The sequence below is a fragment of the Protopterus annectens genome, chromosome 17.part0 (genome assembly GCF_019279795.1).
Source record: "Protopterus annectens isolate FY-2018-M chromosome 17.part0, PAN1.0, whole genome shotgun sequence".
Lineage (NCBI taxonomy): Eukaryota > Metazoa > Chordata > Ceratodontiformes > Protopteridae > Protopterus > Protopterus annectens.
The window spans coordinates 532,227,246-532,254,180 of record NC_056751.1 but is presented as its reverse complement, the minus strand read 5'-3'; the positions used below and the strand labels follow the sequence as shown (position 1 = coordinate 532,254,180).

The window sequence follows — 26,935 nt, the reverse complement described above, 5'->3', positions numbered from 1 at the left end:
TACACAGCATAACTCACTACATCAACTGAATTTTGAAAGGGCCCTCTGCAATAGGTGAAACAACTATTTCAGTCTAGTACCTGCTTTATTGTCACTGATGTAAACCTGTTGAGCTCCCATGTTTATGCATACTCTCAACTGCCAGAATGTGGTTTCCCAAAACTAAGACTAGGAGATGTGCACACAACATTAATTCACAGTTCTCCTGCTGGAACCAAGTCCCACCTGTCAGAAAATTTAAAAATATAAAATTATAAATTTATGGCTTAATTATGAAGATTTTTGCTGTAGCGTCAAAATGTAGGATGGAGAAAGAAAGCTGAAATCCAACACCCTCTAAAGATGGCACCTTCAAAGATCACTTGCGCTAGTACGTATTCTTATACTTACCACATCTTGCAACAAGATGCCTTCTGTAGTGGGTAGAAGACTTATACAGAATCTTAAACAGTATCCCAAAATAAACCCAAAGCGGAGAGCAGAAGAGTTTTTATGATAAGATGCTCTGAAGCAGTGTCTTTGCAAGGAATGTTCTGCTCCAGAGGTGGAGGTGAAGTTATGGTGTCGAATGAAAGTATGCACGCCCACATTTCTGAAGCAAGCACTGGAAGAAGCCATTCCTTTGTGAAACACCATTTACCAGCTCTGGTTGAAGTTCAGTTACCTTTTCTGGTGACAACATACAGTGTAGTTACAAATCCAGTTGTGTAATACTTGTGGAATATGGGTCAATAATGTAATCAGAAAAAACACAAAACCGATACATGACCCATTGAACGTTTTTTCACTAAATATGGTTTAACTGGATGGAAATGTAACAAATTAAAATACAAAATGTTGGTATCGTTATACTGGGAAGGGGTCTTGCTCTTCTGCCCTTTCTCTACTTAACTAAAGCTATCAACTCTGAAGTTGTCATACTTTGGAGGAAAACATAAAGCTAGCTGTAGAAAACCCAGAATTTGCACTCATTCCAAACTGCTGTTCTTGGCAAAACAAAGTAGTCACAGTGGCCACTTCTGCTTTGTCAGACATGGTTTTAGTAAAATGACAGGGAGCGGTGTGTCTGGTCACTGCTGTACTCTCCTTACTGAAGGTTAAGGATAGAAACAACTGATCAATATTGCTATGCTCATGAACTCTCTGCAGGTAAAATTACAGATAGCTTTAAGATATCTCCTGTGTGAAGTATACATTTTCAGGGTTAAGGCGAAGGTGGGACAGGCAGACCAGGTGAACAAGGAGAGGAACTAGTTGCAGTGGATGGTCATCTGTGGCAATGGGAAAAATACTAGAAGGTTAATGCAGCAGTAAAATGATAAATCAGACAGCATTTCCTAAGAGGAAATGGCAGTTACCATCAGGAAGATAGCACTGTTGAAAGACCACATAATAGGGCTCTTCTTTACACCCATTAGCCAGCATCTTTGAAATATGCTATGCCAAATTTTGCAGAGGTAACATGTACTAAAATCCCTAGTTCAGACAGCGTCTAAGCCTACAGCAAATCAGAATGCTGCTTTCAACAACTCATGAAAAGCTAAAACATGAACCTTGATAGTGGAATGATTGAGATCCAGGACAAAAAGGTATCTAAAATAAGACTGATACATCTCATGAAGAGGGGACCTATGGGTAACAGTAGGAAACCCTTACCACTTGGGATACATGTGGCACTAACTGAGTTCTGCTGGCAAGATCAGCATTACCTGTGGGGGCTTATTATCAGATAGACTTTCGTCTATACTGGTCTGTGGCTGTCTAAGTACAGAACATAACCATCATCTGGGAATCCAAGCTTCAAAGGGCCTGAAACCATATTTGAATGGCCACTAGGCAGTGACAATACGAGTCCTGGACTTTCTGAATATATCTTTTTCTTTTTAAAACCTATAAACAGATATTATATAAATTAACCATAACATTATACTTGGCATCCCATGCACTATCTACATCAAAATCATAGTTTTTTTATATATTCATTAAGTTTTTAGTAATGCAACTTTTCAGCCTTAGAATCATTCTTAATTTTGGAACAGGTGATATGTCTGTATATTTTTTCAGCAGTCTACCATAGCTGAAGAATTTAACATAACTATTTACACTCCCGGTCAACAAATGTAAATAAATAAATAAATAACTATTTACCCTGGATTTTTTATCTTGTTTATGGGACAGGTCTTGCCCAGTATCCCCTGGGCAATAAACTTCAGTAGTCTTTTTCTCTACAACTCTCAACTCTCAGTATCATCGTCTCTAATTCCTTGCAACTAGGCTTTCTGCCTTTATTCTTAAAATTAAATTTTGATGTATTTGTCTAATGCAGATGCCTACAATTTCATCTAGACAGCTTGTCATCTCCACAAACTACAAAGGATCTTTGTCAGGATGTTTTGCTAACAGCAGCTTCAAGCTGCAGACTTTACCATTGTGTTTGCCTTCTTATTTTCCTCCATCATGTAAATCTGATAGTGTTTCACAGTTTCTATTACAGCAGGATTTCTACAGCTGTAAAGAAATTATGTTGATCTTCTGCACATCAGCAAGCTGGTAAGAGATATATTTCTCACACAGGAGTGCTCCTATATTCCAGGACTGCAAGATAAGTCTCATAGCATTTTTTTTATAGTTCTTTATGAGATTCTTCAATGCTTGAATATTTTTTCTTAGCTGTCCATGGAAGATAGTATGGCCTAGACATTAAATATAAGAGTTCCCATTCATGCACAATTTTTTTTTTTAATTCCCAGCTTGGGTATTGCAGACCACTGCCAGAACACAGAATGATGAGTATTTCTCAGGGATACAGAACTGAATAAACTAATCACACATAACATTGCTGTGTGTGTGTGTGTGTGTGTGTGTGTGTGTGTGTGTGTGTGTGTGTGTGTGTGTGTGTGTGTGTGTGTGTGTGTGTGAGAGAGAGTTTATTTCAGGGAACATGAAATAATAATCCACATACATAAGATGAGAGCTACTCTGAACTGGAACACACCTGTACCTCTTTGGCTTCACAGGGGATCTGGAACTGGGTAAGTTAGCATTTCATCCTTTGGGTTCACTTATGGTATGCACTGCAGATGACACGTTTTTGCACTATTTGTTCTAAATGAGTTGACATACCTGGAGAAAACATTACAACTCTTGCACGTCATTGGATAACAGTAATGACTAGATGCTATATAAGTTGAATTCTCATTCATGCACATATCTTCTAAATTTCTGTCTTGTGTATTGCAGACCACTGCCAAATTTGAGAACACCAAATATTATTTTACCCCAAGAATATACTACCGCATTCATAAATATAGTCTTACTCAGTTAATAATAAGTAGACATGTCATTAACATGATTCATAAACCTGGATCATACTAATAACATACCAGTACAATAGTGTTCTGAATCACGTACTGGTGTGCATACTGCTGACTTGTGTACTAAGTACACCAGTCTCATGGATGCAATCATTAGATGTATGTACCAAAACTATTTAAAACGATAAACAGCATGCACACAGCAACCACCAATAAACATAAATAGGTTGTACAGACATGCTTCAGAAGCTATAAAAATACCAATTGCACTTATCTCTTGCCTGTTACCCTATGAGTCACTATACAGAGATCATATTGCTCTTGGCTCTACCATTCAGGTTATAAACAAGCATGATGCCCAGTGGTCACTCTAGATTTTAGACCTCTAACTGCTGCTGTAATGGAGCTCAACTTGACAGCCCTAAGGCCTGCTACTGGCTTTCTAAGGGAACACTAATTGCGTTTAGTATCTCTGACTGTTACTGTTCCTGGACTTTATGCTGATCTGCTCTTTATGCCACATATTATAGCAGCCTGTAAGTGCTCTTGGTAATATACTAGTTAAGATATTACATAAATTCCTGTTATTTTTAATTTATAAGTTATTAGTCACAACTATGTAACTAATTCGCAGTCAGTTTGCTCAATTGTGCATGGCATTGCTAACACAACCTTCCGTACTGACTGGAGACAGATGTGTGGTCATACTTTGATGACATGTTGAGATAATTTTTACTTTTCATGAATATCTGGATGCTCTACATCAAGGGTCAATTTTTATTAGTTTTGCTGTTCATTTTAAGAGCAGAAGATTCCTTGGACTTACCTTATACATGAACTTTAGAGTACTTGTCCACTGCAGTCATTCAGCAAGAGTGACTGAGAAAATTACCCTTCACATTGTGCCTGACTGTAAATGACACATCGTTGCCATATAATGTATTGTGGGGATTCGGCTGAGTGAGTGCTACCATTGGCTGAAGAACTGTAGCATAACTGCTGTAAGCAAAGAGTGTGTGTGTGTGTGTGTGTGTGTGTGTGTGTGTGTGTGTGTGTGTGTGTGTGTGTGTGTGTGTGTGTGCCTAGGGTAACAGGTTTGACTGCACCACAAGCAGCTGTGTAACAGGCAGTTTTTCTTTATTTTCTTTTTTAAACACAATTTGCACTGATGTTTCCATACAACTTTTTAAGAGGAGCAATACATAAATGGAGGAGGAGGAGGAATGGATTGGTTTTGCATACTACAACTACTGTTCGTATGCAGTTCTCGTCCTTTAAGTTATGTATGGAGGACCAGTTAGTACACGGTTACTGTGGGCAGACCTAACCATGGGTAGGGGTGGTGGCTATTTGCAAAGCCCTTCCTGGCATGGGTTTACCTGATAATGTATCCATTGTTTACAAATTGGGGTGTAGGTATATGTTTATGTATGCATAGCCACCTCTGTGAAGTACTAGGTTTATGAATCAAGATCATGAAATTTACAATGCACTAATCACACAAACTGTTATGTGTAAGTTTGATTAATTCAAAGATGTTGGAAGAAAGTACAGTTGTGTACACTTACCATAAATGTAGATGCTCGAGTGTATTCATTGTTGCAGTCATCACATTTAGGTTATCTGCCTGCAGGTAGCCCTCAGCCAGCCTGAATACCAGAGTCTTGGATTCCTGCATCAGATGTTTTCTTCTTCCATGACATCAGGTTGTCAGGGGTATAAAACATTCAGCCAACGCCATTACACCAGTTCTTCTTGCCCCAGATGTCAGGTGCCCCCTCAATGCGAAGCAATTATATGTTATGGTACACCTCCACCAAAAAGCAAATGCACCAGAAAACTTAAATACACTAAACAAGAAGGAAAGGTAGAGCCAAGAGAAGTCAGGGGGCTGGAGGGAGGGTAATTAGGACTGCAACAGTGAATACACGCGAACATCTATATCTATGGAAAGTGTACAAAACTGTACTATGTTCTTCATGTTTCACTGTTGCAGTCATCACATTTGGGTTGATTCCCAAAGCTAAGGAAGGGAGGAGGACGTTAGAGAGCATTAAGGCCAGCTATTAAGCCCTGCAAGACTGCAGTGGCAAAACCAGCTCTGGATTTAGAAAAAACAGGCATGTAGTAAGCTCCAGGTAGCAGCTTCTAGGATGTCCCTGGTAGGGACTGCTCTGAGAAAGGCTGCAGAGGTAGATGCAGCCCTAGTGGAATGTGATCTTATCCCCTGTGGGGTAGGTTTTCCATGGTGCTTGTAGCAGAAATGAATGCAATGGGCTATCCATTTAGAAATGGTTTGCTTTGAAATGGCCTTCCCCTCTGCTCCTGCAGCAAAGCCAACTAGCAGTTGTTCAGATTTTCTGAGAGGCTTTGTCCTGTAGAAATAAAATCTAAGTTGTCTGTGCACGTTCAAAGAGTGCAGTATTCGTTCTCCTTTGTTTTGTGGATAGGGAAAAAGGCAGGCAAATGAATGGACTGGTTTAGGGCCACATTAGACACCACCTTGGGCATAAAGGAAGGATTGGTCCTGAGGGAAACCCTGTCCGCATGGAAGATAATGAAGGGTTCCACTGCCATGAGGGCCTGTAATTCAGACACTCTTCTTGCTGAAGTGATGGCAAGAAGGAAGGCTGTTTTCCAAGAAAGGAATTTCAACTCTGCAGTTGCAACTGGCTCAAAGGGAGGGAGAGTTAAGGTCCCAGGCTGGAGTAGGGGCTCTCCTGGGGGGGGGTCTTATGTTTTTGGCCCCTCTAAGGAATTGCTTTAGCAGGGGGTGAGAGAAGAGGGGTGGGCTCAGTATTATAATGTGCTGAAATGGCAGAGGCATGAATTTTAATTGACAAGAAGTATAGGCCCTTGTGGAGCATTTCTGTTAAGTACTGAAAAATATGAGGTAAGCTGGGCACCGTTGTGCCCATCCCCAGAGTCTGGCTCCAGGAACAGTATCTTTTCCACTTTTCAGCATAGGATTTTCTAGTACTAGGCCTCCTTGCCTCCAGAATGACATTAAGCACCTGCTTACTGAGGGATGCTATTGGAGAGCTTAAGGAATCAGCCAGGCTGCAAGGTTCGGGGTTTGAAGCTGAGGGTCAGAATCTGGCCTGCCTGCTGGGAGAGCAGCGAAGGGGTCTGAAGCAGGTGCCATGGTTCCAGCAGTGTCATACTACGCAAGAGGGGGTACCAGTGCTGGCGTGGCCAGTCTGGTGCAATCAGTATTGTCCTTGGCTTGTCCTGTTGGATCTTTAGCAGAACCTTCGAGAGGAGAGGCAGAGGGGGAAAGGCATAAACCGAGAGGCTTTCCCAGGTAAAGGACAAGGCATCCACTTTCCAAGCTTGACTGTGGGAAGTCCTTGTGCAGAATTTGTCCAATTGGTAGTTCTGAGGGGAGGCAAACAGGTCTACCTCTGGAGTCCCCCATTTGTTCCTCAAGAGGTTGAATATTTTTGGTTCCAGTTTCCATTCGTGTGGGTCCATGAGATTTCTGCTTATGTCATCTGCCAGTGAATTTAGATTGCCTGGCAGGAATTGAGCTTGTAGGTGCACTTGGTAGCTTAAGGTTGTGTTCCACAGAGCCATGGCTAGTCTGCAGAGAGGGTACTTGTTTATGTACCACATAACTGTGGTGTTATCTGTCTTTACCAATAATTGACCTGGATGGATGCGGTCTTTGAAGGCTATCAGGGAATTCTGTACAGCTAACATTTCTTTTTGGTTGATATGCAGGTACATCTGTCTCAGGTTCCATTTGCCCTGAATGCACTGCACTGCCAAGTGTGTCCCACATGCATAGTCTGATATGTCTGTTGTTAGGGCTTGGGCAGCAGGGGGTAAAGTGAAAGGGAGCCCCTTGTTGTGGTAGCAGGCCTCTGCCCAACAAAGGAACTCTGTCTTTATACAAGGAATGATAGGAATCACTGATTCTAGGTCCTGAGAATGTTGACTCCGTAGGCTTTTTAGATACCACTGTAGTTTCCTCATATGCAGTCTTGCATATGGAATTAGTAGAATGCAAGAGGCCATGAACCCCAGGGCTTGCAGAATTTTCCTTGCAGATAGCTGGGGCTTTGTGGCCAAAAGTTTGAAGTAGGTTGTCAAATAAACTTGTTTCTCTGGAGTGAGGAAAGCCATTTGGGAAACTGTGTCCATGCTTGCTCCCAGGAATACAATCTGTTGGCAGGGTACTAGGTGAGATTTCTTTTTGTTTATGGTGTACCCCAGTGAGGTTAGAAGTTTCTTTACGAATGCCAGTTGTTTTAACAGCAAGTCCTGGCTTTCTGCCTGAATCAGGCAATCGGCAAAGTATGGGTACATTTTAAAATTTCTCTGCCTGTAAAATGCAATGGCTGGAGCTAGACACTTTGTGAATACCATGGGCGCAGTAGATAAGCCAAAGGGAAGTGCAGAGAATGGATAGTGCATGAAGCCTGCCCTGAAGCATAGGTATTTCCTGTAAGATTCCCTTATTGGAATGTGCAGGTAATCTTCCTTTAAGTCTAAGGTTGCCAACCAGGCATCTTTGCCTAGCATAGGAAGCAGCTGTTGAAGTGTTAGCATTTTGAATTTTGGTATTATCAGGAAGGTGTTTAGAATCGAGAGGTCTAGGATAAGACGCCAGGAGCCGTCTTTTCTGGGTACCAGGAAAAGTCTTGAATAAAACCCTTGTCCCCTTTGTTCTGCTGGCACAGGCTTAATAGCTCTGATACTTAGAAGAGAGAGAACCTGCTGTTGGGCCTCCGCCCACTGATTTGGGGGTAGGTCTGGTCAACCGTTTGGGGTTAGTAGGGTGTGGAAATGGAATCTGTATTCTTGGGAAACTATATTTAAAACCCATTTGTCCTGGGTAATGAGTTCCCAGGTTTTTGCATGCAGGGCGAGTTTTCCTCCTAAGGGAGCAGGCAGTTGAGCGGGGCTTGGAAGGGCTAAGGGTAAGTCATTGTGCCATTTTTCCGTAGGGGGGGGTGGATAACTACTTCCTGCTTTGGAAGTGGGAGCCCCCACTGCTTAGGCCTGTGCGCAGCCTGAGACTGTAACCTGGGTGGTCTGCTGTTCCTGGGTTTGGACTGAGAAGGCCTGGAACAGACTGAAAAGGACCAATTCTTTGAAGGCCAATGCCTACTAAATCTGGGAGGCTGTACTTGTAGGAAATCTTTAACAGTTTGCATAGATTTAGCTTTTTCCTCCATCCTTTTGAGGACTTCTACTTTGTTGCCAAACAGGCGATCTTGGTTTAAGGGAGCATCCAGTAATTTAGCTTTAAAATGATCTGGCAAGTTTTCCTCCTAAAGCCAAACATGCCTTCTAAGTAGAGACCCAGTGTCAACAGCCCTGCAAGATGCTTCTAAAGAGTCAAAACCACATTGCAAAGTACGTTTACCAACTTGTTCTGCAGAATGCATTAAATCCTGTAATTCTTTGTGTTCAGTACAGTCAGGAATCAACATAATTTTCTTAAGTAGTCCTATAATATATTGCTGGTACTTTAATATATGAAACTGGCAATTTAAAGCCCTAATGGCCAAAGTAGCAGAAGTGTATACCGTCTTACCCCATCTGTCCAAGGCTCTAGAATCTTTATCAGAAGGGGTAGGATTTTTGGCGGTAGCAGCCTTACTGCCTTTTGGTCCTTGGGAAATGGTCTCTGGATCCGCAGTAGGATTCTTGAACAGGAACTTGTGAGAGTCAGGTACTCTGTAATACCAGTCAGGTTTTCTGGGAGCTGGAGGTAAAGTGTCTGGGGAAAGGATTGATTCCAAAAAAGCATCATCTACAATGTCCAGAACAGGAGGGATAGCTAAAGGCCTGTGTTGAGGAAGGAGTAAGAATTCCCTAAGCCTCTTTTTGGAGTCAGAGTAATCTTGGCTTTCCCAACGGAAATGCTCCCTAAGAATGTGCAAGGTTTCACCAAAAGAAAAATCTTCTGGAGGGGAAGCAGAGGGAATGGATTCCTCTGCATCAGAATCCTCAGAGGTAGATAAGGGCAAATCCTGGTCATCAGAAGAATCAGAAGGAAATTCAGTTCTAGGTCTCTTAGAGGGGGAAGGCTGGCTTCCCCTAATTAATGTAATAAGGTCTTCGGCCATTCTAAGCATTTGTTTTTTAGGCATATGGGCATCAGCATGCAGTTTGGACGTTGGTTTTCTAGGCGTGGATCAAGTTTTAGGCCTGGATGAAGAAGATGGCGTTGGTTTAAAATGCAAGTCTGTAGGCCTGAATACACCCTCAGAAGCCGGTGCCTGCACAGCGGCTCTGGACCCATCCAAGGTAGAGACATTCGCAGGTTCCATAGTCGAAGAAGCATCTCGCGGCATACCGGACTCCAAATGGGTCTCAGTAGAGGCCGGCGAATCTGAGGTAGTGGGTATCAGGGGCTGCGAAAGCAATTCACTGAGTACCGGTGGACTGGTGCCCAGCTTAACGGAAGCGTCGTCGGCAGTTTTGGACCTATGCGGTCTGTCTCTGTCTTTATATTTTTTCGGAAGTTTGGTAGTCAGATGGCTTAATGAAGCCATCATGGAGTACTGATACAGAGTACCAAAATAATTTGCTGCAAAGCTAGCCCGACGATGAATAGTTCGGGGGTTGAACAAGGCACAAAACCGACAGCGAGGGACGTCGTGGTCTGGGCCTAAGCAAGGGATGCAGTACGAATGAAAATCATTGAGGTATTTGCTTTCCACAGGTAACACAATTGGTAACTTTTACTGACATTGGTTGGAGCAAGAAAAAAGATCCCCAATGGGGTACTTATCTTTTTTGAAGACTTCGGTTCTGAAACTCGAAAATGAAAATTTCAAGAGTCGGCCGAACGGCACTTGCGAACTGCTTCTGCTTCGGGTACTGCATGGCAAGAAAAGACTGATGTAATGGCATCGGCTGCATCTTTTATACCTCTGATGACCTGACTCATGGAAGAAGAGACAGCATCCGATGCCGGAATCCAAGACTCTGGTATTCAGGCCGGCTGAGGGCTACCTGCAGGCATATAACCCAAATGTGATGACTGCAACAGTGAAACACGACGAACATCAATCCATACATATGAGATGTACGACTACTCTGGATTAAAACAAATCTGTACCCACTTGTCTCCACTGATGGTCTGGAACAGTATATTTTGGCATTTTGTATTGTTTTCCCTGTATGCGTTGTTTATGGCACAACTGTATGCTATTTATGCTATACGACTTGACATAATTAGTGGAAACATCTCTTGCTCTGGATTTGCACTTTATTATTCTCAGATGAGTTTGAAGCATGTTTCGGCAGCTTTAAACATTAACTCTTGAACAAAGCTCATTTCTGCCTTGATAGAAAAATAATTGCGAATTTCTATCCTTATTAATAATTTTTGCTCATGCCACCTTTTCACCGTAAAATCCTTCAGAAGCAGCATTTCTAAGTCCGCATCAACACTCCTCTGAAATTATTTTACGGTTTATTTTAATGTTAACTGTAGCATTAGTTAAAGAATCTCTAACTCTTTTAGGAATTTTTCATGATTCTCTGGAAAATATTCTCTATTCAATGTATCTGCTATATGTAATTACTTGCCTTATATTTATTTCAGTTCACTCATACTTTTGTTAACTGTCATCTCAGAGTGGCATTGTACATAGTTTTCTGAATAAACTTTGCAAGGCTTTGTAGTCTGTTCCATCTGAGCTTTAACTTGCACGATCATGGAATTTGTCACACTCAAATATGGCTGCTAATAGTTAATTTTCTCTCAGCATCTCTGCTTTCTGCATACGTAAGTGTGCTTGACTGAAATAATGCAACTGTGTAAAATGTGAGGCATCTACTTGTGACGCAGCTGACTTATTCAAATCATTTCAAAATTCTTTTCCTCTTTGTAACTCCATTCCCAAGCTAATCTTGCCCTAATACACTTCTTAGAGTCACAGTTATCTAAAACATATAAAGAGAAAGCTCAGTCCTAAAAACGTCTGTAATTCCTACTTGTCTACTGACCTAGACATCTGCAGAATTACTCAGATTTTTTTTCTAAATCAGGTTTTAGACATCTTGAAATCAGAATATGACCCATGTATTTTAGAAGCGTCACTCTTGAGTTTACACTTGCTCATTTAGCTTGACATTACGCTGTTTTAATCTGTTCAACAGTTCAATCAGTATCTTGTCATGCTGTTTTTATAAATTAACATTTATTTATCAGTTATGTTTACAACAATTTACATGCCTTCGATTACCTGAGCAACAGCTCTGGTGCTAATGAAATACAAAACAGAAGTATAGTCTATATCTTCCTAACAACATATTTAATACACTATTTGGAGCTTACATCTAGACTTATCTGACAAAAACTCTGGTTTGCATCTGATACTGAGAAAAACGTTGCACATGGCATTCTCAAGATTACTTTCTTAGCTGTAAGAAACAGGTACTTCTCCCTTTCAATTACTTCATTTAGACCTTGTAGATTAATACAAAACTGAATTTTGTCCTTTACAACAGCGATCATATTACTAAACCATTCTCCTAGCTCTGATTTTTTTCTTAATGACATATCTCTTGTCTGAGTTCTCTCCCAAATGATCTTCAAATTGTCTTCTACTTTCCTGAACATCTGCCTGAACCAGAGTCTCTTTTACCTTCATTGCAAATGGAGCAACTTTTGCTTCTGCTCTGTCAGCCTTTCTCTACCAATCACACAGTGAACACACCTTAAACCCATCTCAGACACTTCTTCTCTATGGTCTCTTGCTTCCTCTACTGCTCTACCTTCACTGCCAGGGTTTCTGTACCACACAGTAGTACTGGTCGAACCACTGTACACCTTACTTTTCAGGTTGTTTGGGATTCTTCTGTCGCACACTACCCCTTTCACTTTGTGCCAGTTGACTGCAGAATATCTGATTCTAGGTTAGACCTTCTCATTCAGACATACATTCTTCTCATCTACCTCTCATAGAAACTTGAAGGTGTTTTGTGAACTATATCTCCTTCTATCTCAATTTTCAGTTTCTTCCAATTTCCCTCATTTGTTGTCATGGCAACTGCCTTTTCTGTATTCAATTTCATCTCATGAGCCTTCAATTTTGCATTCTAGTCCCCTATCATTTGCTGATCAGAATCTGGATGCAGCGTCACATATCTTGCACACAGCACCTTTGTTATCTCTTCCCTAAGATCTTTTCGTTAATGTAATCCACCTCCAGTATGAACATCAGTGGGCTCAGTGATAAACCTTGATGCACACTCAAGGAGAACTCCTCTGTGAGTTCGACCACTGTTCACACTCGTGTAATTGGGCCACTGCACATAGCCAGCACAAATTCTATCAATATTTCCATAACTTCAAACCACTGCACTCATTTCTGACTTTTTCTCCACTATCTGTCTCACTACATACATTGGGTCAGTTGTGCTATTCTTGATCTGAATGTGAACTGTTCATCTCCCATATTACTTTCTATTACTCAGGACAATTGTTTATCAGTCATCCTTTCCAGCATTTTCATGCAGTGTGCCATGAGTCTTATACCTCTGTAGTACCACAGATTTGAATAGTTTCATAGGTTCATACTAGGCTAATAAAAAACAGGATCTTTACAAGCCCAGCCATGCAACCCAGCCCAGTTTTGCCCCAGAGTTCCTTGGATGCCTATATGGTGGAGTATGTGGGATATGTTAGTAAAGAGGTAGCTAAAGGTTATGTGGTGAAGGGAGAATGTTAGAAAAGGATAAATGTACTTACTGTCTACCTCTGTCCATCACAGACATGGGGGCCAGACCGGGGCGAATTTCCAATTTCCCATCCAAGAATCAAGGTTTTTTTGAACAGGGTCAGGGATGAACTCTGCTTTACTGCTGGGGAGCTTATTCCATAGTGTGGGTATCCTTTGATACACAAATTGGTGCCTCCAGCAGGTTGTATTTACATCGCAAAGTTCAGATCCTTGGAGATAGTGTTTCTGGTATTGTTTGACTTTTTTTCTTTTATTATTCAGCCTGTTCAGGTAATGAAGCCACCAGTGTTGTTTGGTTTTGGTGTTAGATCTGGGCTTACTTTTTTTTTTTTTTTTTTTACACTGCTGTGCCTACATTTCTTAAAACTGCAGAAGGAGAAAGAGAGAAGAAGGCAGAAAGAAAAAAAAAAACAGGAGCACCTGTTTACATTAGTATCTCCATTACACTTAAAAATAACAGAGAAAACTTTACTTTATGCATGCAAAGAAAATCATGTACTATAAAAATAGTACATTAAGAACATTTTCTTTTTTTACTTAGTTTACTTTCTCCCTCCTCTTTCCCTCTCCTAAGTATTTTCCGAACTTTGATGAAATGAAGTAGAGCATATGCTTTAGAGTTCCCTACAAGTTTAATAAAGTCCAAAAGAGTCCAATATTTCCAGATTTTCTTGTTCCGTCATGTTTCACAAACATAATTATTGCTTTTTAATCCCACATTTGTCAATTTTCAAGTTACTGGTTTTATTCCTGTTCATTTCCGTCTTCCATATCCAGTCTCTGCTTCATTTCCAGCGTACTCTTGGTTTTTCTAGTCGACTCTTGTGCTGTTTTCCTTCTCTCAAGCATTTTCTGTTGAAACAATGGAAAAGATTTCAGTGGCACAGTCTCTCTGTGGTCTTTATTACAAGAACAAGAAGCAGAATTCCGTTTCACAGCTCACTTTTGTTGAACAAATTTTGTACTTCCTCCTTTTACCATGTACTTCACCAGTAAATGATTTTGTCCCTCCAGGGAAGAATATTTTGAAGATAGCTGGGTACAGCAGTTTTAATCTCATGCCTGCTTCTTGATATTCCCTGAATAATGGAATAAATTAACTCCTCTTCTGCTTGGTGTACAATGAATAATCATTCTCCACAAATATTCTGCTGTCTCTCATTTTAATACTTTGTCTTTCTGTCACAGTTCTGTTAGAATTAACTCCTTCTGCTGATAGAACTACATATTTACTGTTAAAGGTCTAGGTGGCTTTCTCACAGCCATGTTTGGAGCATGCAGACTATGTGCCCTTTCAATTAGCAACTCCTGCTGTGGAATAACAGTCCAGTTGGTTATTTGTGCTTTCATAAAATTAATACAGTCTGTTCCTTCCAGCTTCTCTGGTACAGCAGAAAATGTCATGTTTTTCCTATGTGTTCTGTCCTCTAATTCCACTATTTTTTGAATCAACTCTTTTTGAGCAGTCTCGTATTCAGCCAGCCTTTTGTTCATTTCAACCTCTGACTTTTCAGTTTTATCACCCATCTGAATATCTGTTTAAAGCTTCATCCATTTTTCTAGCCTTTTATTGTTTGAGTTGATATACTCCATAAGTGTTTCATTTATTTTAATCAGGTCGGTGTGCAGTTGCCTTATACTTTCCTCTAGGTTACTGGAACTCATGTCTGGAGCTTGAACTGCTTTTTGATGAACAGCTGCAGTACTTTTCCCAGTCAGTGTTTTTCCTCAACTTTTGTAGCTGATTTTCCTTTAGGTCCTCTGTATTTCTTTTTTCTTGGCATCAAGGCACTGCACTTACTAGCTTGTTACTGAAATTTACCCAGAAATATAATCCCTCTGGCTTTTTCTGCTAAGTTGTTTTCACACTAGAGGGCTGGAATTAAGCTGTTACCCAATGTGCAGCTGTCTTGGAAGTCCGATCTGGGCTTATTTCTATTAAATATGGCAGCCATTTACATGCTTGTTCAGGGTTTCTGTAAACAATTCTGTATAAGTAGCTCTGTTCTCAGGGTTTGGGGAAGCCGTAAAGTTTGACAAACTGTTGTTTAATAAGATGTAGTTTGCTTCAGTATTAGCTAGGCTTTTCAGGTTGATTTTTATTTTGAGGGAGACAGCTTTGTGGTCCAACTTCACTAACGAGGACGTGCCAAGGGGATGGGGTGGCGGTAGTGCAACTCTCTCTCTCATGTTGATGAGTACTAGGTCCAATATGTTTGATCTTCTAGTTGAAGACTGCACTATCTGGTCCAGGGTGTTTGTGTTGATAAAATCCGGGAAACACTGTGCCTGTGACTTAGAGGCAGTGTAGGTTTCTCAGTTTATAGAGAGGTAGTTAAAGTCTCCCATGAATAGGGCATTTGGTGGGATGGGAAGTGCACCTAGTAGGTTTAGGTAAGAGCTGTGAGCTTCGTGGGTCACAGAGGGTGGCCTATAGCTGGCTAGTACATGACACAGAACCTTGTCTATGGAGACTTGGATGTGGATGAACTCCAGGGTATCATCCTGTTTAACCAAACAAGATTTGCACTTGCTGCTAATGTAGATTGAGACATCTGTGCCTTTAGCCCCTGTCTGTGCTGCTGTTTGTTTAAATGTGTTGAAGACAATACAGTCTTCCACTTCACGAGTACTTTCTGTGGCTTTAAACCAAGTCTCGGTAACAGCAAAGATGTCTAGATTCTTCAAAGTGAGAAGAGCTTGTAGGATGTGGATTTCTTGTTTAGGCTTCTAGCATTGAGCAGTAACACCTTAAGGTTGCTTTGAGATTTTTTTTTTTTTGCTTTAAGTAATATGGTAGTTCTGTCAGTCTGACATTGCCTAAAAAAGGCTGCAATGAAATGGATAATGTTTTAGCCAATATCTGAAAACCGGGGGGGGGGGTGAAAGGTGCAGACCATCTTTGGCAAAGCAAAGTGGTCTGTTAACTATACCCCCCATGCTGATAGATACTGGATTCTCATGGAGTGACACCAGAAACTAAGCCAATTGTTAAAATCAACTCTTTTTTTATGTTCGTACTGTGGCATCTTCTTGGTGAAGGTAGCATGTTGCTCAATGCAAGGCACGTACCGGCCGGTGACACATACTCAGAAAGATCCATAATGCCTCTTTTCATATAGTCCAGTGAGGCATGCCTCAGGTCATTTACACCCACATGGACTTTGACAGAATCATATTGGTACCTGTGGTACTAGAATGCTTACTCTCCAGTCATCTGAGATACACCTTTCTCCCTTTACCACTACTAGCACCCTCAAGAGCTATTTTTCCTCAAACAAACCAAACATCTTTATCATACCAGCTCTCTCTTTTTTCAAGCTGATGCTTTCCCTCACTCAATTTTCCTACTGTTGTTCTTACTTCTTCATCTTTTATTGTAGACCATGCATGGGGCAGAGCAGCCTCTGTAGGATTCTCTTTACTCAGAAACTGCTGGAAGTAATCCTTCCATCTGCCTCGGACATCTGTTGGATTGGTGATCACAGTGTTGCTTGCATCCCTTATGTTGACTTCTCCTTATAAGCTAATAAGAGTTTCTTAGTACCGTTTTCTGAGTCACTTTCCAGAAGCTGGTAGAGTGTCTCTGATTCATTGTTCTTTGCTATTGTGACTACTCTTTTACCATCTTTGACAGCCAAATCGGTATTCTTTCTTAGCCTGGCCATCTTTTCTATCTCTCACTATGCACTCTTTCCTTCTTTTGATAAACTTCCTGGACTTCTGCATGCCACCACCAGCTTTCATTGTGCACTTTATTTACACACATGACGTGGCAGCAAGAATTTGCTATACTCTTCACATATGCTGCTTTGAGATGCCGCCATTCATTTTCATCTGCCACTATCTCCACTTCTTCCTGAGGTTCTAGAGCCCTGGGTATTTCCTTGAACTTTAATACTTTCACTACAGTCAACTGCTTGGTCTACTGGCTAGTCTTTGTTGACCTTATATTTTTTTCTGGCCACTGCTTGCAGCTGTTTGTGGTCACCAGTGGTTTATGTATTGGGCACACGGTTTCACTGGGGATGACTTTGAAAACTCTGGTTCTTACCCAAACCACTTCCATACTAGGAGGGGGTCTACCTGTGCTGCATTTTTAACACATTTGTGTGTGATCTTGTAAATGTTTCTCCTGGTGAACTAAATGTTGGCCACTATCAAGCCAATAGCCAGACAAAATTCTGGCTAATGGTCTCAGCTTCATGATTCCTGTTGCCCCACCCATGTGGACTCAAGCTGTCTTTTTATCCCATTGTGCGTGTCCCAATATGAGGATTCAGGTCCCCCACTCTCAATACCAACTCATACTGTCCTGCTTTACTTAACAGATCCTGGAAATGCTGTCTGAATGCATTTTTTTCTCTGCCATCACAACCTTGCTGTGGAGTATAGGTTGATGTTATGAATGCTGCTCTGTCTTTATACTGAAGTCTGACTTCCATGAGTATGTCACCAATTCTTTTTTTTCTCAATTTTTTTTTATTTTTCAAATACATTTGAATGAATTCCATAGTATTTATACATAACATCTTAAATAACTATGTAGACTATTTATATTAGCCTGACACTATAACAGATCTTAATGTATATACTTACTTTATAAGTATGTCCAATCCATTATCAGATTGTCTGATCAATTATTGTACAGTGTCAATCAACGATAAGACTTTTCCCCAAGGGTTGTTGATAAATGGCTTTGGATAAATTCTTAGTTCTTTAATTTTAATTTCCAATAATGCTGTGGTCTTCAATAGGCTGTAGAAGTCTTCCCAAGTTGTTATTGTTTGCATTCCATCTTCTTGTTATACACTTCCTTGAAATTGAAAGTATAGTCCATACTAGATGCATGTTTGACCTATTCAAATGAGGACCTTCGTTCACATTTAATAACAGAAGAGCTTTAGTTAAATAAAATGATTCATTAAATAAAGCTTGTAGAAAGTTATTAATGCCATTCCAAAATGGCTTACTTTTAACACAATCAAAGAAAATGTGGTTCCAATCTGCATTGTGTACTTGCTCACATCTCCAACGTATTCCTTTTATGGAAGAACTAATTTTACTGATTCTGTCTGGGGTTAAGGATGCTCTGTGCAAGCATTTCCAATTAAAAACTTTCCAGTATTGTGTAAAGGATGTATATTTTATCGATAATAAGATATTTGTTTTAACATCTTCAGTTAACTGTATTGAGTATCCTTTTCTTATATATTTCCTCAAGAGGTTTTGGGTGTTGTTTTATAGTTTATCAATATTTTGCAAATTTTTGAAATACTGTTTCCCCATGTCAAAGTCATTATGTATGATGTCATATATGTATTTCGTAAATTTAGGTATTTATTTAAATGAAGAATTCTTAAGTTTTCTACTTAAATCTTACGAATATGACAGAATACTCTGTAAAGTTAGCCAGTCCTGTTGTGGAATTTTGTATGTTGTTTTTATTACTTGCATATCTAAAACTTTTAGTTCTTTGATACATTGGAACCAACAAACAAATCCTTTCTGTTACCAAGAATTAATACTTTCTCTATATATTTTATGTGGAAAGTTCTTTGTGACTATAAATGGTGTTAAAAGATCAAACCAGATTTTTAAATCTATATTTGCATTAACAATTTTCCTAAATGAGTCTATTTGAATTTTTTTGTAAATCAAATTCAATTATTGCTATTACAGTTAGTAAGTCTTTCCAATTTGCAAAGTAAATTATCCAATCTGAGATTGTTTTAGATATTGATGCTTTTATACATGTTTCTATATCAGGAAAGTTTAATCCTCCCTGGTTCTATGGTCTGATATGATATATTAAAGCTGTTATGTTTCTTTTGGGAACCATAAACATTTTATTAGGCATGAATTTATTTCTTTAAGTATATTCCTTTCTGGTAACAGTTGTATTGACAAGGCTATATATAGGATCTTGGGCAGTAAAACCATTTTTATTAACTGTAGTCTATCTTCAAATGTTAATATTACTTTGTTCCCTTTTTCCAGAGACTTTATTGATGATATTATTGCAGTTTTTTGAGACTAATTAATTATTACCCTTGCATAACTCAATTCCTAGATATTTTACGGTAGATTCTTGTTAACCTATGATGTGATTCCCCCTTAGTCTGCAGGTCTTTTTTTTATTAAAAAATAAAAAATTTGATTTTGATTTATTCATACGTAGGTACTAGGCAATATAAGCCTAGCCAAACAGTACCCTGGCTTTTGCCACCCAAGAAAATTATTTTCCTGTGCCCCTGTCAAGCAGAGCCACAGAAGTCATGCGAAATTTGTTAATTAATATATCTACAGTATGTCACTAATTCTGATTACAGCCCTCACTGCCTTTAGCAGACACTCTTTCAACACAAATTCCCACAACATTTCTAATCTGTCCATCTCCGGAGTAGTAGACTCTGGATGCCAAGCTAAGTGGCTTTGCTGCATTGCCCTTTCACCTTGTCTCCTGGGCACACATGATTTCCAGTCACCTTTAAGCTGCATACAGTCTGTCAACCTATATTTAGTGTAGTAATCTTTAGCTCATTTTTGGCAGGATGACTGGCTTTATGTCCAGCTTTTTGTTCAACAGAGCTATCCCAGGTAACCCAGGCTGGGCAACTGGACACCAGCCTACCAGTAGCTTATTGACACAAGGCTGCTGGGCTTTATGGATGGCACATACACTAGCAAATAGGGTCACACAGACCCCAGTAGCTTATTGACCCAAGGCTGCTGGGCTTTATGGTTGGCACATACACTAGCAAATAGGGTCACACAGACCCCATCCCACCATTCGTATGGGTCCCTGGCATAGGTTGGAGTAGGCTGAATTTTGAACCTATTTATCACTGGCAAATACATATGCCCATTTTGGTGATTTTTAGTCAACATGACCAAATTACCTACACCCACTTTTAACATCATAAAGTGGCTAGTCCTGACATGGTGCACAGTCTGTAATCTATATCTTCTTGTCTAGAGAATACTGTGCACTACAGCTGATGCCTAAAATGGTTGGTCTGCACAACTCTTCCCCAGTAGGCACCTCATGGAGTCCATGTTGCTGCACGACTCTCTTCAATTTTGGGTACACACTCTGTTCACATAACTCTCAAGTACAGCCTTGAAGTAGAAATATCCAGCATGTGTTTGAGAGGTGGGGGAGAGTTCACAGTGGTACAGGGAGAACATGCAAACTTCCACGCAGCCAGTAGCTTGAGGTCAGGTTTGAACCCTGTACCTTGTGCTTTGGAGACAAAAACCTTAAACATTACACCAAGCCTAAAACCAAAAAATGTACAAACTGAAAAACAGAATGTTTACTAAGTGCTTTCATCAGCTAACATCAAAACGGATTTCATGAAGTCTGTTTTGATGCTAGTGGATGAAAGCACTTAGTGAATGTTCTGTTTTACAGATTGTTTTTGGTTTTAGTTTTGAATTTTTACACACACAGAGAAGCACATGAGCTGTTTTTGGTTATGCCGAGCCTGTTCTTCTGAAAAATTCTTAAGCCTGTGAATAAATACTGTAGAGTACCACTCTTATATTTGCACATAGTATCAGAGATGCTCAATGACAGTGTGACTGATTCTGAATCCATGCAGTCTTTCCTTTTACAGTGTGAATTCATTTTACTGTTTCCAGCTTCTCAAAAGACACAACATACAAAATGAGAATTTTCTCCTTTATGTTCAACTAGTTGTAACAGTCATCTGTACTAAAGATTTTTCTATGGAGATTTTAGCAGTTTTTGACCTAATGATGCCTTTCAGTGGCCACAACAAGTTAACAATGTGCATACATCTCTTCCTCATTACATTCCACACCTCTGTTTATTTCACATTTCCAATTTATTTGATTTACTAATTGGGCAAAGTACTGATCCTATGGTACAAACTCAGCAAAAGACACACATTACATCTAAAGATTACAGTATGGTTACAAGCTCAGTAAAAATAAGCTTTACAACTAAAGACAAATGTAGTATTAGTAAACTGTACAAAAAAGCAAAAGTAGATTATGTGACAAGTACAGCACTGGCAACTATTCTTAGAACTGCAGATCACTAGGCATCATACCATTACCCTGTGGAGTGATAATACTGCTGTATCCAGCAATAGTGAACATAAGTGCCTGGAAAGAGAGCTGAAGTCATAAGTTGGAATGAGGACAGACAAGCCGTCATAATCCCAGCTAAGTATTAGCAGAATGAATGGAAGTCCTAAAGGTGGAGTGAAAATGAAAAAGTAAAACTGATCCCAAATGACCAATTAAGGACTAGACACTGAGTGAATTAGGAGTTTGAGATGAAAATGTTTTACTAGGCTGATTATAAGAACAAGTCTTATTTAATGTGGATAGTATTGCTTATGCATGATTCAAGAGTGTGGTTAAGGGTTTTTTTGTGATAGACAAAAGGAGGAAGGGGTGGTTTTAGAGTGGCATCTTGTGTTGAAAGCTTTTACAAATGATAGCGAGCTGTAAGTAATCTTTAAGGCCCTTCCTGTAGATGGTGTAAATGTTGCTGTCTGAGGTATCCTCGAAGGCATTCCGTTAGTAAATGTTCAGTATTGTATTGTCATACTGTCAGAATCTGACCCGTTTTCTTTTTCTCAGCATGTTAGATGTAGTTTAAAATTTCATAGTATCATTTTTCCATTTTCACAGTATTTTCCCATTCAACATGAATTTTTAACAAACAATGTTTTGTTCTACCACGGATTCTGAAAGCCTGATTAAAAGCAGGACAATAACCCATTTCATACATAGCACCAGAACTAGCGTAAGTTTGAATTAAAAGTTGGTCTCCATTCTGGATTCACATTCTCAGATCAATCTCTTTTTTCATACTTAGTACTTTGACAACACATCCTGTCTTTATTTCTCACTTTCCTACTTTCTGATTCACATTTTATTACACACACATTCCTTTTTTATCAGTTAATTCTTTTAACTCTGAACATATTAACAGTTTTTATAAGTTTTTTTTCTATTTCTCTTAAAACTTTGCCTGCTGTTTCATGATTTGTTATACCACAAAATTATTCTATGCCTAAAGAATCATGCAGCTCATCAAATTCACAGTATTTAGTCTTTGTTCTTCAGCTCAGTTACATAAACAGGTACAGTCCCCATAGGACTTTGTGGTCTTATAAAGAACAAATGTCTCAAACTGCAAATTATTTTGAGCTGATAATTGCAGATTTTTTCTCTAAGTGCTATTATTTTGCCTTTTCCTTCCTCAACAAAAGAACACTTCATGGGTTCTTCCCAAATATCATCAGTCTGGACCTTCTGAGACTTTTCAACTAACCTACTTGCAGTGAGTAATACACTGCGTTCCTGCAAAACAAGCTTCTAATTTTCTAAGAAACTTCCCTGAAGCATAAGAATTACAGGATGGTACAGTTTAGCTACATTTCCACAGTGAATTATACTTCAGTAATTCAAACACAGAAACACATCCCTTGACATCTACAGATGTGTTTTTTCAGTTCTTTCTGCCAAGTATGAGAAAAGCAGTCACCTGTGCTGGGTAAAGTACCTTGGAAGAGCAAAAGCAACGAACGGCAAACAGCACAATAGCAAAAAAAGCTCCAAGGTACACCAATGGCACAAACTCCAGAAATCCTTTACGAAACAACCTTTATTGTGGCAGACCTGCATCAAATAGTAAGCGCTTTCACGTTCAGATAACGCTTCTTCAGACTTCAATGTTTGATGGATAAGTTATAGACGTTTATATACAGTTTATAAAACTCAATTGGTCAAACAATTAAACAATTAACTTGATGAATGCTTAAAGTGCCAGTGCTTAATAAACATATTATTCAACAGATATCTAAAAAACAAACAAAAACAAACAAAAACAAAAACTTCAGAAATATGTAAGGCATAAAATGGTTTAACATGAAACTATATTAATATAAGCACATTAAAAACGCTTTAAAAACATGTAAAGGAAACAACATTTAATAGCTTAATGTTTAAAAGCCTTGGCTGCTAGGAAAGGTTTTAGTGTAATTTTGTCATTTAGACCATGTATATGTGCCTGAAGTCTAAGAATCCACCTATTCTCTGCCTCCTCTGTGCGATTCTTAACATTCCCTAGTCTACTATCAACCTTAATTAATTCTAAGACCTTAAACTTAAAATGATGAATGGACCCTTCGTCCATGACATGTTTTGCTAAGGCGTTAGTAGCATCTTCTTTATTTATGGCGTATACATGCTCTCTTATACGCTCACGTAAAGTGCGGTTGGTTTTACCTACATAATATTTTAAGCACAACTGACATTGAGCTAAATAGATTAAATTCTTAGACCTACAGTCAGTATAGCTTTTAAAGGTATATATTCTACCAGTATAAGGATGAATAAATGCATTTTCTGTAGTAATAAACCTGCACTGATTACATGTCCGACAGGGGAAGGTGCCTTCCCTTTGTGACTTAGGATGTTCTACTTTTACCCTTTCATAGCATAGAAGTCTTTTAAGAGACTTCAAATTCTTGTAAGCTATGTTAGGTGTTCCATCAACTAATGTCTTAATTTTCTCGTCCATAGTTAGAATCTTCCAATTATTCTCTATTATCTTTTTTATTTGGCTATTCCTATTGGTATAGGGTATAACAAGTCTATTTTTGGAGGTACACACCTCCTTCTTATTCATATTAGTAGTACTTAATTTATTATGGTAGAATGGACGACCTCTATCTTTTCTTAGTTTACCTGCCATAGTTATTGTATTGCGCACTGCTTGTTTATTATATCCTCTGTGTATAAAATTCTTCTCTATGACACCCTTTTGTTCGTTAAATGCTACCTCATCTGTGGTCAACTTAGAGGCTCTTAGGGTCTGATTCATTACCACATTTTGATGAACATGTCGAGGATGCATACTAGTACGGTGAAGTAAATTATTCCTCCAACAAGGCTTCCTATACATTCCCGTATTTACACCATTGGGTCCCTTGGTTAACAAGACATCAAGGAACTGTATCATCTCATTAGAGTGAGTACTCTGAAATTCTAAAAAGTTAGTGGTCCCATTAATATATTGTATAAACTCATTTAACTTATTTGCTGTTCCTCTCCATAACAAAAAGACGTCATCAACAAAACGACAGTAGTGTATTATATATTCATAGAAAACTATTTTATGCCTTACATATTTCTGAAGTTTTTGTTTTTGTTTGTTTTTTAGATATCTGTTGAATAATATGTTTATTAAGCACTGGCACTTTAAGCATTCATCAAGTTAATTGTTTAATTGTTTGACCAATTGAGTTTTATAAACTGTATATAAACGTCTATAACTTATCCATCAAACATTGAAGTCTGAAGAAGCGTTATCTGAACGTGAAAGCGCTTACTATTTGATGAAGGTCTGCCACAATAAAGGTTGTTTCGTAAAGGATTTCTGGAGTTTGTGCCATTGGTGTACCTTGGAGCTTTTTTTGCTATTGTGCTCTTTCTGCCAAGTATTTAATGCCTGGAATAACACATAGGCAAATTGGTCTAACTCCATAAGTCTACTGTACAACTGAACAATCTGCTCACATAACATGCTAATCAACACTACTGTCTCTAACATTAAAGCTATATGCCCACATAAAACAACTACAGCGCTTAACCAGACACTGCAGAGGGAGGGGTTCTATCTGTGATGCAGATGCCTAGGGAAGGGAATGGGGGGTTGGTATAATGGTAAGGTGCTCACCTCACACTCCGAAGCTACAAGATTTGATTCACACCTTTGAAAGGAAAACAGGCTAGGATTAAAATGGCCTAAAAGGCAGCTAGCCTAGAACTAAAAAGGGGATTGGGGATAAGAATAATGGTTAAGGTGTTTACCTCACAGTCACAAGATACAGGGTTTGATTCTCACTTTTAGGATGAATTTGGCATAATGGTTAAGATCTTCACCATATAGGCACAAGATGCAGGGTCTGATTCTACCTGCCGGATATTCGCTAGGCTTATAATAGTATGCAGACTGATAGCTTAGTATTTAGCTATGAACCTATAAGAAGAGAAAGTTTGATATTCTGAAATCCAGTCTGGGGAGGAGTAGAACAACTGTTGCTGGCCATCTGTCCTTAAGAAGACCAATGGAATAATTTGCTCTGGCACAAAATAACAAAGGGATATGACCAGGCACAGGAGTTCCATGCAGGTACGATAGCAACACTACATGTCTGCATTCCAGGATTACTCAGGACTGTAGAAAACACTGACAGCTGCAATAGAATGTCGGTTGCATGCAACTCCCATGAACTTCTGAATCATACGTCTTTAGCTGTCTAAATCCTGTTGCACATAAATTATTCTTCTCTAGAGAGGGGGTCATCTAGCAAAGTGTTATGTCAGGAACAGCAGATCAAGGCAGGAGCCTTAGGTGCATGGCAGTGGGGTCAGTGGCATCCAACAGAGGTCAGCAGGGACAATCCAACAAACCGTTGTGATGTCTAGTGATCACATCCCATACTTGGAAAAAATATTGAGAAGAACACAGCAGCAAATCACAACCTACATACTGAGCAATCACCCTTCAAACTGGTTGTCTAACTTCACCAACAGAGGTTTAAGCTTCATAAATGTTTCAAGGGCTTGTAGAGTTATAAAAAAATACTTTACTCTAAAATACTGATGCACAGAATTTTCTCCACAGAAATCCAGAGGCTTTGCTCTCATGCTGACCTAAAGTGGCCTGTCCACCTAGCCATTTAAAGTCATTAGCTGTGCTGGAGGAACTTTTTTTGAGAAGGGGCAGGAAGGACCACACCATCTGAAGGTTGTGGGATGAGAAGTAACCACCCTAAATAACTGCAGTAGCAGTGCTCTGACACCACAAACAGATCCTAAAAGGAATGATGGCTCTGTAGCAAAATGCAATGCAACATCTGTTGTGGTACACAAGTGAAGTCATGCCAAAGCCCCAGTAAAGAATGCAGCAGCCATTAGCTCCAATGTGTATAACAGAAGATGGATTCATAGGCCTTTCTGGGATGTGACTTTGGGTATCAGCTCCAAAAGCTCCCGTATCCCTTTCTACTGGCAGAAATGCACAGACCTAGGCTGTGTGTATCACCATACATATGAAGGAAATGAAATTCAAAGTAGAAAGAAATTTTCCCAGGTGACAATGAGGGAGATTAGGATATGTGACACACGGCCAAGTGGATAATAAAACATCTGCTCAGAAAGCAACTTGGTCATTGCAATGAGGCATTTTTCCCCTTCAACAAATTGCCTCCTTGGGGTTATTATTAGAAGGGGGTGCATGTGATATGGGGTCCCTGTCCCCACATAAAATACATCTGTTTTATTTGCCGAACACAATACTGTAGAATTATTTTCAAATGAAGGTGCTGAGATAATCTTCACCTAAGGAATTCTATGAACTGCAGCCATGGAGAAAATCAGGCCACAACCGATACAAGGGTGTAAAGGAATGGTACCTCAAGCTGTCATTCATCCAAGTATGGAAACATTATGTGGTCTGATTCTTGCAGGGCTTCTGCTGCTACAGCTATCACCTTGCATAACACCCTGAGAGCAGAGGAACGGCTAAACGCAGTACTATCCATTGAAAATGCTACATAACCAAGTTGAAGTGCAGACACCTCCTGAATGGTTAACAATTTCTGCTGGTCTAAGCTGACATCAATCATGCCCCCCAAAGTTAGTCAAATCAGCTAAATTAGAACCTTCACTGTCATCACACAAAACATTACACGACCGATGTGAAGGTAGCACTCTCTTAAATCTATAACTGGTTATGAGGGAAGAAACAGACAGCAGTGGAATCCTGTTCCCTCCCGTGGAGGGACCATATGTACATGTATTTGTTAAACAGGATATACCCCATTAAGACCAAGTATCTTTTTAGAGGTGACCCAAGTG

General features: G+C 39.5%; 1 protein-coding gene across 3 annotated transcripts in view; it reads right to left on the bottom strand.

The window, feature by feature from the left end:
• LOC122791582 (sodium-dependent neutral amino acid transporter B(0)AT2-like) overlaps positions 1-26,935 on the bottom strand; it is a 734,235-nt gene that overhangs the window by 177,857 nt on the left and 529,443 nt on the right. The gene's annotated exons all lie outside the window — the stretch shown is intronic.